Genomic DNA, 15,811 nt, shown 5'->3' with positions numbered 1-15,811 from the left:
ACATCCAAGAAAGAGGAGGAGGAGGGGGCCAAACATCCAAGAAGAGGAGGAGGAGGAGGCCAAATATCCAAGAAGAGGAGGAGGGGGCCAAACATTCCAAGAAGAGGAGGAGGAGGGGGCCAAACATCCAAGAAGAGGAGGAGGAGGGGGCCCAGACATCCGATGAGGGAGGAGGAGGGGGCCAAACATCCGAGAGGAGAAAGCAAATATCACTGCCAAACCCCAAACCTCTATAGGGCGTCTTCGCCTCTAGTATTTGGGGAGGATGCAGTCTCCCATACAGGGGTGTGGAAATATAAAATAAAATAAATAAAAAAACTACTTGTCCAAGGGATAAAACTTTTGAATTTTAGAAAAAGAAATTCCCCTGACACCTATAATATTTAAATTTTTCCGTATACTTGGGCTGTAGGGGGCTGTATGATGGCTCATTTTTGGGTCCTAATCTGCTATTTGTATCGGTGTAATTTTGGTATTGATCGGACTTTTTTGAACACTTTTTACTTCGTTTTTTCTGGGATATGTTGTTATCAACATAAAAAAACGCAATTCTGGGATTTTTTATGTTTTTTTTTTTACGTTAACACCATTGACTGTACTGGATATATAATGTTGTATTTTAATAGATCGGACAATTACGCATGTGCCAATACCAAAATAATAAATATACTTTATTATTAGGAGGAATCAGATCCCTCACACAGATCAATGCAGTTCTATTGAACTCCATTGATCTGTGTTCACTTGGTTGAGCCTGCTCATGGTAAGCTCAATCAAATGCAGAATCACACAGGTGAGGTATCCAGCCTCTGTACCCTGTTGCTCTTCCTCGGCCTCTAGTATTTGGGGAGGATGCAGTCCCCCATAGTTGGGGAGCTCTCCAGCCTCTATACCCCGTTGCTCTTCCACAGCCTCTAGTATTAGGGGAGGTCTCCATCCTCTGTACCCCGTTGCTCTTCCTCGGCCTCTAGTATTAGGGGAGGTCTCCATCCTCTGTACCCCGTTGCTCTTCCTCGCCTCTAGTATTTGGGGAGGCTGCAGTCCCCCATAGTTGGTGAGGTCTCCAGCCTCTGTACCCCGTTGCTATTCCTCAGCCTCTAGTATTAGGGGAGGTCTCCAGCCTCTATACCCCGTTGCTGCTCCTCAGTCTCAGCCTCTAATATTTTGGGAGGATGCAGTCCCCCATTAGTTGGTGAGGTCTCCAGCCTCTGTACCCCGTTGCTCTTCCTCGCCTCTAGTATTTGGGGAGTTCTCCAACCTCTGTACCTCATAGCTCTTCCTCGGCCTCTAGTATTAGGGGAGGCTGCAGTCCCCCATAGTCAGTGTCTTCCCCTATAAGCCGCAGTCACTTACCTGAGGGAGGTGGATGCCATCGAATGAGATGCAATGTTCCTCCGAGCTGGTGGTCTCTGCGAAGAGCTGCAGGAGTGTAAAGCGCGACTCAAAGTCCATGTGTTGTTCAATGCCGTCCTGCTGACTGAGGGACAACAAGACGTGGGCGCGACTCCCTGCAAAACACATGACTACCCATCAGGCCGAGCGAGAGCTCACAGTCACCCACATCACTGCTATCTACTCCCAGGAAAGCTCGGTGACATCCAAGATGGCTGCAGTACAGAAGGCATCACAGAGATACCGCACAACTAGATGGGACCATTCAGGGGGCTGGGAAAGCAGGTGACTCCTCCCCCCCCCCCCCCCCCCCCGAGGGTTTTCCAAGAGCAAGTTCCTTAACATGTGACTACCATCTACCCATCATGCAGTGCAGGACCCCAGAGCCCCCTCCCACCTGCATCATGTGACTACCATCTACCCATCATGCAGTGCAGGACACCGTTGCCCCTCCCACCTGCATCATGTGACGCCAGCGCTCGCAGCATCTTGCCGGCGTTCTTGCGGAATCTGTTTCTCGGGGTTGCAGAGCATCTTCATGAGCAGGTCCAGCGCTCCCGTCTCCCTGAAGACTCCGGCCAGCGAGCCGATACTGGCGTAAGCGCTCAGCACGTGGATGGTGTTGAGGATGGACGAGTCGGGGCCACAAGACTGCGACATCTGGCGGGCGGCTCTCTGCACCAGCATCCGCACATCTTCTGTCATCTCCTGCAGAGCGCCCTCGTCTGGGGCCCCGGAGGTCTTCTCTTCTAGGAGCCCGGGCCCCTCAGGCTTCCGCTTCCCCAGCAGGGTGGGGGCAGTTGCTGTACACCTCCTCGGCGGACATCCACATCAGGATATTGGAGGACTTGTTCTCCGCTTGGGAGGCGGCTCCATTGTTGGCAGGCCCCGCTCCTCCGTGTTGTGCACCGCCCAGCGGATCAGATACTCCACGTGACCGTCCACGCTCCATCGCTGGCGCAGGAGCTCCTCCGGATGGGCCTGGAGCTTCACACCCAGCTGGACCAGGAGATTGCCGTTCCTCCGCTCCCCCACCAACATGGCCGACACTGACAAGGGAGAAAGTGACAACATTAAGATGTTCAATAGAGCGCAACAAGTTAGACTAAACCATGGTGAGTCACAACGCAGGGGCCAAACTGTGCAGAGGGGTGTGTCTCTAAGAATAATAGACGAATGCAACGAGAGCGCGACAGTATGGAGAGAGAAGAGACAGTACGACAAAAGTGCTACAGTATGGAGAGAGAGAAGAGACAGTACGATGAGAGCGCTTCAGTATGGAGAGAGAGAAGAGGGACAATATGAAGAGAGCGCTACAGTATGGAGAGAGAGAAGAGACAGTACGATGAGAGTGCTTCAGTATGGAGAGAGAGAAGAGACAGTACGATGAGAGTGCTTCAGTATAGAGAGAGAGAAGAGACAGTACGACAAGAGCGCTACAGTATGGAGAGAGAAGAGACAGTACAGAATAGACGAGAGTGCAAACTGAGCCCTACAATACGGAGAGACGAGACAGTACAACGAGAGCGCTACAGTACAGAGAGACAATACAAAGGAGATCGCTACAGTACAGAGAGCGACAGTACAACAAGAGCGCTACAGTACAAGGAGATCACTACAGTACAGAGACAGTACAACGAGATCGCTACAGTACAACGAGATCGCTACAGTAGAGAGCGACAGTACAACGAGATCGCTACAGTAGAGAGCGACAGTACAACGAGATCGCTACAGTACAGAGAGCGACCGTACAGAGAGCCAGTACAACGAGATCGCTACAGTACAGAGAACCAGTACAACGAGATCGCTACAGTAGAGAGCGACAGTACAACGAGAGCGCTACAGTACAGAGAACCAGTACAACGAAATCGCTACAGTACAGAGAGCGACAGTACAGAGAGCGACAGTACAACAAGAGCGCTACAGTACAAGGAGATCACTACAGTACAGAGACAGTACAACGAGATCACTACAGTACATCGAAATCGCTACAGTAGAGAGCGACAGTACAACGAGATCGCTACAGTAGAGAGCGACAGTACAACGAGATCGCTACAGTACAGAGAGCCAGTACAACGAGATCGCTACAGTAGAGAGCGACAGTACAACGAGATCGCTACAGTAGAGAGCGACCGTACAACGAGATCGCTACAGTAGAGAGCGACCGTACAACAAGATCGCTACAGTACAGAGAGCCAGTACAACGAGATCGCTACAGTACAGAGAGCGACAGTACAACGAGATCGCTACAGTAGAGAGAGCCAGTACAACGAGATCGCTACAGTACAGAGAGCCAGTACAACGAGATCGCTACAGTACAGAGAACAGTACAACGAGATCACTACAGTACAGAGACAGTACAATGAGATCGCTACAGTACAACGAGAGTGCTACAGTACAGAGAGCCAGTACAACGAGATCGCTACAGTACAGAGAGCCACAGTACAACGAGAGTGCTACAGTACAGAGAGCCAGTACAACGAGATCGCTACAGTACAGAGACAGTACAATGAGATCGCTACAGTACAGAGAGCGACAGTACAACGAGATCGCTAGAGTACAGAGAGCGACAGTACAATGAGAGTGCTACAGTACAGAAAGCCAGTACAACGAGATTGCTACAGTACAGAGAGCGACAGTACAACGAGAGCGCTACAGTACAGAGAGACAGTATGACGAGAGTACTACAGTACAGAGACAGTACAATGAGATCGCTACAGTACAGAGAGCCAGTACAACGAGATCGCTACAGTAGAGAGAGACAGTATGACGAGAGTACTACAGTACGAGAGTGCTACAGTACAGAGACAGTACAACGAGAGTACTACAGCACAGAGAGACAGTAAATGAGAGTGCTACAGTACAACGAGAGTGCTACAGTACAGAGACAATACAATGAGAGCGCTACAGTACAGAGAGACAGTGCAACAAGAGCGTTACAGTACAGAGAGAGACAGTGCAATGAGAGCGCTACAGTACAGAGAGAGACAGTGCAATGAGAGTGCTACAGTACAGAGACAGTACAACGAGAGTGCTACAGTACGACGAGAGTGCTACAGTACAGAGAGAGACAGCGCAATGAGAGCGCTACAGTACAGAGAGAGCCAGTACAACGAGATCGCTACAGTACAGAGAGCGACAGTACAACGAGATCGCTACAGTAGAGAGCGACAGTACAACGAGATCGCTACAGTAGAGAGCGACCGTACAACGAGATCGCTACAGTAGAGAGCGACCGTACAACAAGATCGCTACAGTACAGAGAGCCAGTACAACGAGATCGCTACAGTACAGAGAGCGACAGTACAACGAGATCGCTACAGTAGAGAGAGCCAGTACAACGAGATCGCTACAGTACAGAGAGGCCAGTACAACGAGATCGCTACAGTACAGAGAACCAGTACAACGAGATCACTACAGTACAGAGACAGTACAATGAGATCGCTACAGTACAACGAGAGTGCTACAGTACAGAGAGCCAGTACAACGAGATCGCTACAGTACAGAGAGCCACAGTACAACGAGAGTGCTACAGTACAGAGAGCCAGTACAACCGAGATCGCTACAGTACAGAGACAGTACAATGAGATCGCTACAGTACAGAGAGCGACAGTACAACGAGATCGCTAGAGTACAGAGAGCGACAGTACAATGAGAGTGCTACAGTACAGAAAGCCAGTACAACGAGATTGCTACAGTACAGAGAGCGACAGTACAACGAGAGCGCTACAGTACAGAGAGACAGTATGACGAGAGTACTACAGTACAGAGACAGTACAATGAGATCGCTACAGTACAGAGAGCCAGTACAACGAGATCGCTACAGTAGAGAGAGACAGTATGACGAGAGTACTACAGTACGAGAGTGCTACAGTACAGAGACAGTACAACGAGAGTACTACAGCACAGAGAGACAGTAAATGAGAGTGCTACAGTACAACGAGAGTGCTACAGTACAGAGACAATACAATGAGAGCGCTACAGTACAGAGAGACAGTGCAACAAGAGCGTTACAGTACAGAGAGAGACAGTGCAATGAGAGCGCTACAGTACAGAGAGAGACAGTGCAATGAGAGTGCTACAGTACAGAGACAGTACAACAGAGAGTGCTACAGTACGACGAGAGTGCTACAGTACAGAGAGAGACAGCGCAATGAGAGCGCTACAGTACAGAGAGAGACAGTGCAATGAGAGCGCTACAGTACAGAGAGCCAGTACAACTAGATCGCTACAGTACAGAGAGCGACAGTAAAACGAGCCCAGTACAACGAGATCGCTACAGTAGAGACAGTACAACGAGAGCGCTACAGTAGAGAGCGACAGTACAAACGAGAGCGCTACAGTACAGAGAGAGACAGTGCAATGAGAGTGTTATGTAAATTAGTAATTTGAGACTTTTCCTTTACACAAGAATTTAATTTTGAATTGAAAAGTTACAGAAAATGAGGCAAAGGAGAAACCATACAAAGCCACTACACTACCCTGGATAAATTCCTCCCTCTCCTCCTCCTGTCACTCCACTCCGCTCCTCCTCCTCCTGTCACTCTGCTCCTCTCCTCCTCCTAATGTCACCCTGTTCCTCTCCTCCAGTCACCCGATTCCTCTCCTCCTGTTCCCCTCTCTCCTCCTGTCACTCCACTCCACTCCTCCTCCTCCTGTCACTCTGCTCCTCTCCTCCTCCTGATGCGAGTTCTGTGTTCATGGCAGAGGTCACAGATTAGAAAAATCGGATACTTCTCTGGCGCTCGCAGGATCCGTGTTGGTTTTCAATCAGGTAAAGACTTCAGGTTTGATAATGAATTCAGTCTTTATTTCTTCATAAAAAAAACAGACAACGCATTTCGAGGGGTCACCCCTCTTCCTCAGGTCATGGGTACAGTGACAAGTAACATAATGCTTTTCATATACAAAAAAACCCGCGAAAAACCCCAGAATGTGGGCTGGTCGGGTGACGTCACTGACATGCGTATGACATGCGTACGTGTCAGGGAGGAACAGAAGAAAAAGGTAAACAAAGGAACCATGTGCTTTGCGATGTTGACAACAGTATTGAAAAATGCTCATAATGTCATTATTCTGTGAATATGTGTAAGAGGGGAACAAGTGATTTCGAGTTTTGTGGTGTTTCTATGGCGGTGAATTCACCAGGTCCGGTGCTGACGCGAAGTGTCGTCCAATCGTAGGTGCGTGCTGGTGCTGCGTTCTAAGATATTGTTGGGGTCCCTGGTGACTGTCGCCGTCTTCTGCTGCAGTTGGCAGGCCGGAGGGGCTGTGGAGGTACCTGGAAGCCGCTGTAGTCCCCCTGCCTGCGGACCACCGCTGCCCCGCGCATGCGTGGACGGCCGTATATCAGCGGGGCTGGAGGTGAGTGGTTCGCAGGTGCGGGAGGACTCCACTGTCAGCAATTGTGATGTTGGCCACATTATAACAGATAACTACTGCTTTGGCATAAGGATGTGAAGCAAAACAAATATATAATAATGTATCAGATTGCCGTTATGAGCGCTGGAGGCGCAGTCCCATATATTATTGGGGGCGCTGGTGTCAGGGTTCCACATATTGACAGTGGCATATTAACACGGGGGTGGAAAGGCATCTGTGTATTGTGTACTAGTAAAATGAACATCCAGGTGTCGTGTTGTCATGATGACAACAAGAATGTGGGTACACATAGAGACTACACAGTAGGCGCCTGAGATGCGGACGTCCACTGTTTGGACGCATGCCAAGGTGGGTAAAGGGTTTATATGTCTTTGTAGATGGTAATATTCGGCGCATATCGAGGAGGAAGTAATCGCCAAGGTATGGTGGTTTGGTGGACGTGGACCTGTATGGTTGGATTGTCCAGTGTTGGTACCGGTACCAACACTGGACAATCTTTCCCCATAAAGAAACATCTCACATGTCAATCCAACTACATTGTGTACCTCATCCAATGTGAATATAGGAAGCAATATGTGGGCAGGACCACACAACCCCTACATATTAGATTGAACCAACATCGGGCTAACATAAGGAAAGGTTACCAACTGCACGGATTATCGCGTCACTGCAGCCGACATCACCCTGGAAGCACCAACCCCATAACAATTATACCAATTGACCAAGTGCCGGGACATCTTACCAACAGATTCGAAGCACTAGTCAGAAAAGAGATGTTTTGGATCTTCAGCCTAAATTCCTTACAGCCTCAGGGCCTGAATGAAATAACAGAATTAATACACTGACCTCCACATCATTTTTTTCCCTCCCCGTCCTAGAAATATCCCCAAAATTGAGCCATTTGCCAGGAGCTAAACCCCTAGCTCCTCAGCCCCTAAGTCTTACACAGTTTCACTCCGCCCTTAGATAGGCATGCCTATCTGAACTGAGCAATGCATGTGATCCAAAACACTCAGACCCTTGAGCTACCCAATCTAGGCACCCTCTGACGGGTTTGCACTACATCCAACCATACAGGTCCACGTCCACCAAACCACCATACCTTGGCGATTACTTCCTCCTCGATATGCGCCGAATATTACCATCTACAAAGACATATAAACCCTTTACCCACCTTGGCATGCGTCCAAACAGTGGACGTCCGCATCTCAGGCGCCTACTGTGTAGTCTCTATGTGTACCCACATTCTTGTTGTCATCATGACAACACGACACCTGGATGTTCATTTTACTAGTACACAATACACAGATGCCTTTCCACCCCCGTGTTAATATGCCACTGTCAATATGTGGAACCCTGACACCAGCGCCACCAATAATATATGGGACTGCGCCTCCAGCGCTCATAACGGCAATCTGATACATTATTATATATTTGTTTATTTGTTTTGCTTCACATCCTTATGCCAAAGCAGTAGTTATCTGTTATAATGTGGCCAACATCACAATTGCTGACAGTGGAGTCCTCCCGCACCTGCGAACCACTCACCTCCAGCCCCGCTGATATACGGCCGTCCACGCATGCGCGGGGCAGCGGTGGTCCGCAGGCAGGGGGGACTACAGCGGCTTCCAGGTACCTCCACAGCCCCTCCGGCCTGCCAACTGCAGCAGAAGACGGCGACAGTCACCAGGGACCCCAACAATATCTTAGAACGCAGCACCAGCACGCACCTACGATTGGACGACACTTCGCGTCAGCACCGGACCTGGTGAATTCACCGCCATAGAAACACCACAAAACTCGAAATCACTTGTTCCCCTCTTACACATATTCACAGAATAATGACATTATGAGCATTTTTCAATACTGTTGTCAACATCGCAAAGCACATGGTTCCTTTGTTTACCTTTTTCTTCTGTTCCTCCCTGACACGTACGCATGTCATACGCATGTCAGTGACGTCACCCGACCAGCCCACATTCTGGGGTTTTTCGCGGGTTTTTTTTGTATATGAAAAGCATTATGTTACTTGTCACTGTACCCATGACCTGAGGAAGAGGGGTGACCCCTCGAAATGCGTTGTCTGTTTTTTTATGAAGAAATAAAGACTGAATTCATTATCAAACCTGAAGTCTTTACCTGATTGAAAACCAACACGGATCCTGCGAGCGCCAGAGAAGTATCCGATTTTTCTAATCTGTGACCTCTGCCATGAACACAGAACTCGCATCTTGACTGAACCGCCTCGACTATCTCGAGAAACGGAAGGACACAGGCTGCTGCGGATCACCATAGTTCTATACAAAGCCTACAACGGTGTCGCGCTCGCAGTGCAACACGACAAGGTGAGCAGTTTTCATTCCCATTCCACTTTACTCATATCCCCATGAGGTAACGGCACAGGGTGCGCTGGTCTTCTGTTCCCTTTTCTTTCTCGAATCAACCTCTCCTCCTCCTGTCACCCTGTTCCTCTCCTCCTCCTCCTGTCACCCTGTTCCTCTCCTCCTCCTCCTCCTCCTGTCACCCTGTTCCTCTCCTCCTCCTCCTCCTGTCACCCTGTTCCTCTCCTCCTCCTCCTCCTGTCACCCTGTTCCTCTCCTCCTCCTCCTCCTGTCACCCTGTTCCTCTCCTCCTCCTCCTGTCACCCTGTTCCTCTCCTCCTCCTCCTGTCACCCTGTTCCTCTCCTCTACTCCTGTCACCCTGTTCCTCTCCTCCTCCTCCTGTCACCCTGTTTCTCTACTTCTCCTGTCACCCTCTCTCCTCCTCCTGTCACCCTGTTCCTCTCCTCCTGTCACCCTGTTCCTCTCCTCCTGTCACCCTGTTCCTCTCCTCCTCCTCCTGTCACCCTGTTCCTCTCCTCCTCCTCCTGTCACCCTGTTCCTCTCCTCCTGTCACCCTGTTCCTCTCCTTCTCCTCCTGTCACCCTGTTCCTCTCCTTCTCCTCCTGTCACCCTGTTCCTCTCCTCCTCCTCCTGTCACCCTGTTTCTCTACTTCTCCTGTCACCCTCTCTCCTCCTCCTGTCACCCTGTTCCTCTCCTCCTGTCACCCTGTTCCTCTCCTCCTGTCACCCTGTTCCTCTCCTCCTGTCACCCTGTTCCTCTCCTCCTCCTCCTGTCACCCTGTTCCTCTCCTCCTCCTCCTGTCACCCTGTTCCTCTCCTCCTCCTCCTGTCACCCTGTTCCTCTCCTCCTCCTCCTGTCACCCTGTTCCTCTCCTCCTCCTCCTGTCACCCTGTTCCTCTCCTCCTCCTCCTGTCACCCTGTTCCTCTCCTCCTCCTCCTGTCACCCTGTTCCTCTCCTCCTCCTCCTGTCACCCTGTTCCTCTCCTCCTCCTCCTGTCACCCTGTTCCTCTACTCCTCCTCCTGTCACCCTGTTCCTCTCCTTCTCCTCCTGTCACCCTGTTCCTCTCCTCCTGTCACCCTGTTCCTCTCCTCCTGTCACCCTGTTCCTCTCCTCCTGTCACCCTGTTCCTCTCCTCCTCCTCCTGTCACCCTGTTCCTCTCCTCCTCCTCCTGTCACCCTGTTCCTCTCCTTCTCCTCCTGTCACCCTGTTCCTCTCCTCCTCCTCCTGTCACCCTGTTCCTCTCCTCCTGTCACCCTGTTCCTCTCCTCCTGTCACCCTATTCCTCTCCTCCTGTCACCCTGTTCCTCTCCTCCTCCTCCTCCTGTCACCCTGTTCCTCTCCTCCTCCTCCTGTCACCCTGTTCCTCTCCTCCTCCTCCTGTCACCCTGTTCCTCTCCTCCTCCTCCTGTCACCCTGTTCCTCTCCTCCTCCTCCTGTCACCCTGTTCCTCTCCTCCTGTCACCCTGTTCCTCTCCTCCTGTCACCCTGTTCCTCTCCTTCTCCTCCTGTCACCCTGTTCCTCTTCTTCTCCTCCTGTCACCCTGTTCCTCTCCTCCTCCTCCTGTCACCCTGTTTCTCTACTTCTCCTGTCACCCTCTCTCCTCCTCCTGTCACCCTGTTCCTCTCCTCCTCCTCCTGTCACCCTGTTCCTCTCCTCCTCCTCCTGTCACCCTGTTCCTCTCCTCCTCCTCCTGTCACCCTGTTCCTCTCCTCCTCCTCCTGTCACCCTGTTCCTCTCCTCCTCCTCCTGTCACCCTGTTCCTCTCCTCCTCCTCCTGTCACCCTGTTCCTCTCCTCCTCCTCCTGTCACCCTGTTCCTCTCCTCCTCCTCCTGTCACCCTGTTCCTCTCCTCCTCCTCCTGTCACCCTGTTCCTCTCCTCCTCCTCCTCCTGTCACCCTGTTCCTCTCCTCCTCCTCCTGTCACCCTGTTCCTCTCCTCCTCCTCCTGTCACCCTGTTCCTCTCCTCCTGTCACCCTGTTCCTCTCCTCCTGTCACCCTGTTCCTCTCCTCCTGTCACCCTGTTCCTCTCCTCCTGTCACCCTGTTCCTCTCCTCCTGTCACCCTGTTCCTCTCCTCCTCCTCCTGTCACCCTGTTCCTCTCCTCCTCCTCCTGTCACCCTGTTCCTCTCCTCCTCCTCCTGTCACCCTGTTCCTCTCCTCCTCCTCCTGTCACCCTGTTCCTCTCCTCCTCCTCCTGTCACCCTGTTCCTCTCCGCCTCCTCCTGTCACCCTGTTCCTCTCCTTCTCCTCCTGTCACCCTGTTCCTCTCCTCCTGTCACCCTGTTCCTCTCCTCCTCCTGTCACCCTGTTCCTCTCCTCCTCCTGTCACCCTGTTCCTCTCCTCCTCCTCCTGTCACCCTGTTCCTCTCCTCCTCCTCCTGTCACCCTGTTCCTCTCCTCCTCCTCCTGTCACCCTGTTCCTCTCCTCCTCCTCCTGTCACCCTGTTCCTCTCCTCCTCCTCCTGTCACCCTGTTCCTCTCCTCCTCCTCCTGTCACCCTGTTCCTCTCCTCCTCCTCCTGTCACCCTGTTCCTCTCCACCTCCTCCTGTCACCCTGTTCCTCTCCTTCTCCTCCTGTCACCCTGTTCCTCTCCTCCTCCTCCTGTCACCCTGTTCCTCTCCTCCTCCTCCTGTCACCCTGTTCCTCTCCTCCTCCTCCTGTCACCCTGTTCCTCTCCTCCTCCTCCTGTCACCCTGTTTCTCTACTTCTCCTGTCACCCTCTTTCCTCCTCCTGTCACCCTGTTCCTCTCCTCCTGTCACCCTGTTCCTCCTCCTCCTGTCACCCTGTTCCTCTCCTCCTCCTCCTGTCACCCTGTTCCTCTCCTTCTCCTCCTGTCACCCTGTTCCTCTCCTCCTGTCGCCCGGTTCCTCTCCTCCTCCTCCTCCTGTCACCCTGTTCCTCTCCTCCTCCTCCTGTCACCCTGTTCCTCTCCTTCTCCTCCTGTCACCCTGTTCCTCTCCTCCTGTCGCCCGGTTCCTCTCCTCCTCCTCCTGTCACCCTGTTCCTCTCCTCCTCCTCCTGTCACCCTGTTCCTCTCCTTCTCCTCCTGTCACCCTGTTCCTCTCCTCCTGTCGCCCGGTTCCTCTCCTCCTCCTCCTGTCACCCTGTTCCTCTCCTCCTCCTCCTGTCACCCTGTTCCTCTCCTTCTCCTCCTGTCACCCTGTTCCTCTCCTCCTGTCGCCCGGTTCCTCTCCTCCTCCTCCTGTCACCCTGTTCCTCTCCTTCTCCTCCTGTCACCCTGTTCCTCTCCTTCTCCTCCTGTCACCCGGTTCCTCTCTTTCTTTCACTCCCCCGTATGCTCCTCCTCCCCGGTTACTCACCCCGTCTCCCGGTTTATCTCCAGCAGTCACCGTCGTTCTCCAGTCTCAACTTCCGGGTCAGCGGGTCCACGTGACAAACAGGACACGCCCACTGCAGTGTCATCGCTTGTGGGAAGAAAGTATGACTGATCATTAGGAGCCGTGGGCGTGGTTACCAACAAAGGGGCGTGGTCACTAGAGAGGTCTCGCGCGAGGACGGAGAAATAGAGACTATCAGGGAGGGGGAGGAGTCAGAGGAGAAGCAGAGAATGAAGGGAGCACGTGATGCCACACGTCACAGGAAGAGCCGCTGTGCATAGTAACCACGAGAAGAGCGTCTGTGCATAGCAACCACGAGAAGAGCGTCTGTGCATAGTAACCAGGGGAAGAGCGTCTGTGCATAGCAACCAGGGGAAGAGCCTCTGTGCATAGTAACCACGAGAAGAGCGTCTGTGCATAGTAACCACGAGAAGAGCGTCTGTGCATAGCAACCAGGGGAAGAGCGTCTGTGCATAGCAACCACGAGAAGAGCGTCTGTGCATAGTAACCAGGGGAAGAGCGTCTGTGCATAGCAACCAGGGGAAGAGCGTCTGTGCATAGTAACCACGAGAAGATCCTCTGTGCATAGTAACCAGGGGAAGAGCCTCTGTGCATAGCAACCAGGGGAAGAGCCTCTGTGCATAGTAACCAGGGGAAGAGCCTCTGTGCATAGTAACCAGGGGAAGAGCCTCTGTGCATAGCAACCACGAGAAGAGCGTCTGTGCATAGTAACCAGGGGAAGAGCGTCTGTGCATAGTAACCACGAGAAGAGCGTCTGTGCATAGTAACCAGGGGAAGAGCCTCTGTGCATAGTAACCACGAGAAGAGCGTCTGTGCATAGTAACCAGGGGAAGAGCGTCTGTGCATAGTAACCAGGGGAAGAGCGTCTGTGCATAGCAACCAGGGGAAGAGCGTCTGTGCATAGCAACCAGGGGAAGATCGTCTGTGCATAGTAACCACGAGAAGAGCGTCTGTGCATAGTAACCAGGGGAAGAGCCTCTGTGCATAGTAACCACGAGAAGTGCGTCTGTGCATAGTAACCAGGGGAAGAGCGTCTGTGCATAGCAACCAGGAGAAGAGCGTCTGTGCATAGCAACCAGGGGAAGAGCGTCTGTGCATAGTAACCAGGGGAAGAGCGTCTGTGCATAATAACCAGGAGAAGAGCGTCTGTGCATAGTAACCACGAGAAGAGCGTCTGTGCATAGCAACCAGGGGAAGAGCGTCTGTGCATAGTAACCACGAGAAGAGCGTCTGTGCATAGCAACCAGGGGAAGAGCGTCTGTGCATAGCAACCAGGGGAAGAGCGTCTGTGCATAGTAACCACGAGAAGAGCGTCTGTGCATAGCAACCAGGGGAAGAGCGTCTGTGCATAGCAACCAGGGGAAGAGCGTCTGTGCATAGCAACCACGAGAAGAGCGTCTGTGCATAGTAACCACGAGAAGAGCGTCTGTGCATAGCAACCAGGGGAAGAGCGTCTGTGCATAGCAACCAGGGGAAGAGCGTCTGTGCATAGTAACCAGGGGAAGAGCGTCTGTGCATAGCAACCAGGGGAAGAGCGTCTGTGCATAGCAACCACGAGAAGAGCGTCTGTGCATAGTAACCAGGGGAAGAGCGTCTGTGCATAGCAACCAGGGGAAGAGCGTCTGTGCAGAGTAACCAGGGGAAGAGCCTCTGTGCATAGCAACCAGGGGAAGAGCGTCTGTGCATAGCAACCAGGGGAAGAGCCTCTGTGCATAGCAACCAGGGGAAGAGCGTCTGTGCATAGCAACCAGGGGAAGAGCCTCTGTGTATAGTAACCAGGGGAAGAGCGTCTGTGCATAGTAACCAGGGGAAGAGCCTCTGTGCATAGCAACCACGAGAAGAGCCTCTGTGCATAGTAACCAGGGGAAGAACCTCTGTGCATAGTAACCAGGGGAAGAGCGTCTGTGCATAGTAACCAGGGGAAGAGCCTCTGTGCATAGTAACCAGGGGAAGAGCGTCTGTGCATAGTAACCAGGGGAAGAGCGTCTGTGCATAGCAACCAGGAGAAGAGCATCTGTGCATAGTAACCACGAGAAGAGCGTCTGTGCATAGTAACCAGGGGAAGAGCGTCTGTGCATAGCAACCAGGGGAAGAGCGTCTGTGCATAGTAATCAGGGGAAGAGCGTCTGTGCATAGTAACCAGGGGAAGAGCCTCTGTGCATAGTAACCAGGGGAAGAGCGTCTGTGCATAGTAACCAGGGGAAGAGCCTCTGTGCATAGTAACCAGGGGAAGAGCCTCTGTGCATAGTAACCAGGGGAAGAGCGTCTGTGCATAGTAACCAGGGGAAGAGCCTCTGTGCATAGTAACCAGGGGAAGAGCGTCTGTGCATAGTAACCACGAGAAGAGCGTCTGTGCATAGCAACCAGGGGAAGAGCCTCTGTGCATAGTAACCAGGGGAAGAGCCTCTGTGCATAGCAACCAGGGGAAGAGCGTCTGTGCATAGCAACCAGGGGAAGAGCCTCTGTGCATAATAACCAGGGGAAGAGCGTCTGTGCATAGCAACCAGGGGAAGAGCGTCTGTGCATAGTAACCACGAGAAGAGCGTCTGTGCATAGCAACCAGGGGAAGAGCGTCTGTGCATAGCAACCAGGGGAAGAGCGTCTGTGCATAGCAACCACGAGAAGAGCGTCTGTGCATAGTAACCACGAGAAGAGCGTCTGTGCATAGCAACCAGGGGAAGAGCGTCTGTGCATAGCAACCAGGGGAAGAGCGTCTGTGCATAGTAACCAGGGGAAGAGCGTCTGTGCATAGCAACCAGGGGAAGAGCGTCTGTGCATAGCAACCACGAGAAGAGCGTCTGTGCATAGTAACCAGGGGAAGAGCGTCTGTGCATAGCAACCAGGGGAAGAGCGTCTGTGCATAGTAACCAGGGGAAGAGCCTCTGTGCATAGCAACCAGGGGAAGAGCGTCTGTGCATAGCAACCAGGGGAAGAGCCTCTGTGCATAGCAACCAGGGGAAGAGCGTCTGTGCATAGCAACCAGGGGAAGAGCCTCTGTGTATAGTAACCAGGGGAAGAGCGTCTGTGCATAGTAACCAGGGGAAGAGCCTCTGTGCATAGCAACCACGAGAAGAGCCTCTGTGCATAGTAACCAGGGGAAGAACCTCTGTGCATAGTAACCAGGGGAAGAGCCTCTGTGCATAGTAACCAGGGGAAGAGCGTCTGTGCATAGTAACCAGGGGAAGAGCGTCTGTGCATAGCAACCAGGAGAAGAGCATCTGTGCATAGTAACCACGAGAAGAGCGTCTGTGCATAGTAACCAGGGGAAGAGCGTCTGTGCATAGTAATCAGGGGAAGAGCGTCTGTGCATAGTAACCAGGGGAAGAG

The 15,811-nt window shown here is 52.4% G+C and overlaps 1 long non-coding RNA gene across 1 annotated transcript; it reads right to left on the bottom strand.

The window, feature by feature from the left end:
• Positions 1 to 1,359: 1,359 nt before the first annotated feature.
• LOC130329623 (uncharacterized) lies at positions 1,360 to 12,575 on the bottom strand. Its single transcript, XR_008873156.1, has 3 exons — positions 12,446 to 12,575; positions 1,850 to 2,441; positions 1,360 to 1,508 (listed from the first exon to the last, which is right to left on the bottom strand). It is a non-coding gene; the product is annotated as an uncharacterized LOC130329623 (long non-coding RNA).
• Positions 12,576 to 15,811: the final 3,236 nt, after the last annotated feature.

This window comes from Hyla sarda, unplaced genomic scaffold (assembly GCF_029499605.1).
Source record: "Hyla sarda isolate aHylSar1 unplaced genomic scaffold, aHylSar1.hap1 scaffold_320, whole genome shotgun sequence".
Classification (NCBI taxonomy): domain Eukaryota; kingdom Metazoa; phylum Chordata; class Amphibia; order Anura; family Hylidae; genus Hyla; species Hyla sarda.
Note: the sequence above shows the minus strand (reverse complement) of the source record. Positions and strands in the feature narration are given on the sequence as shown.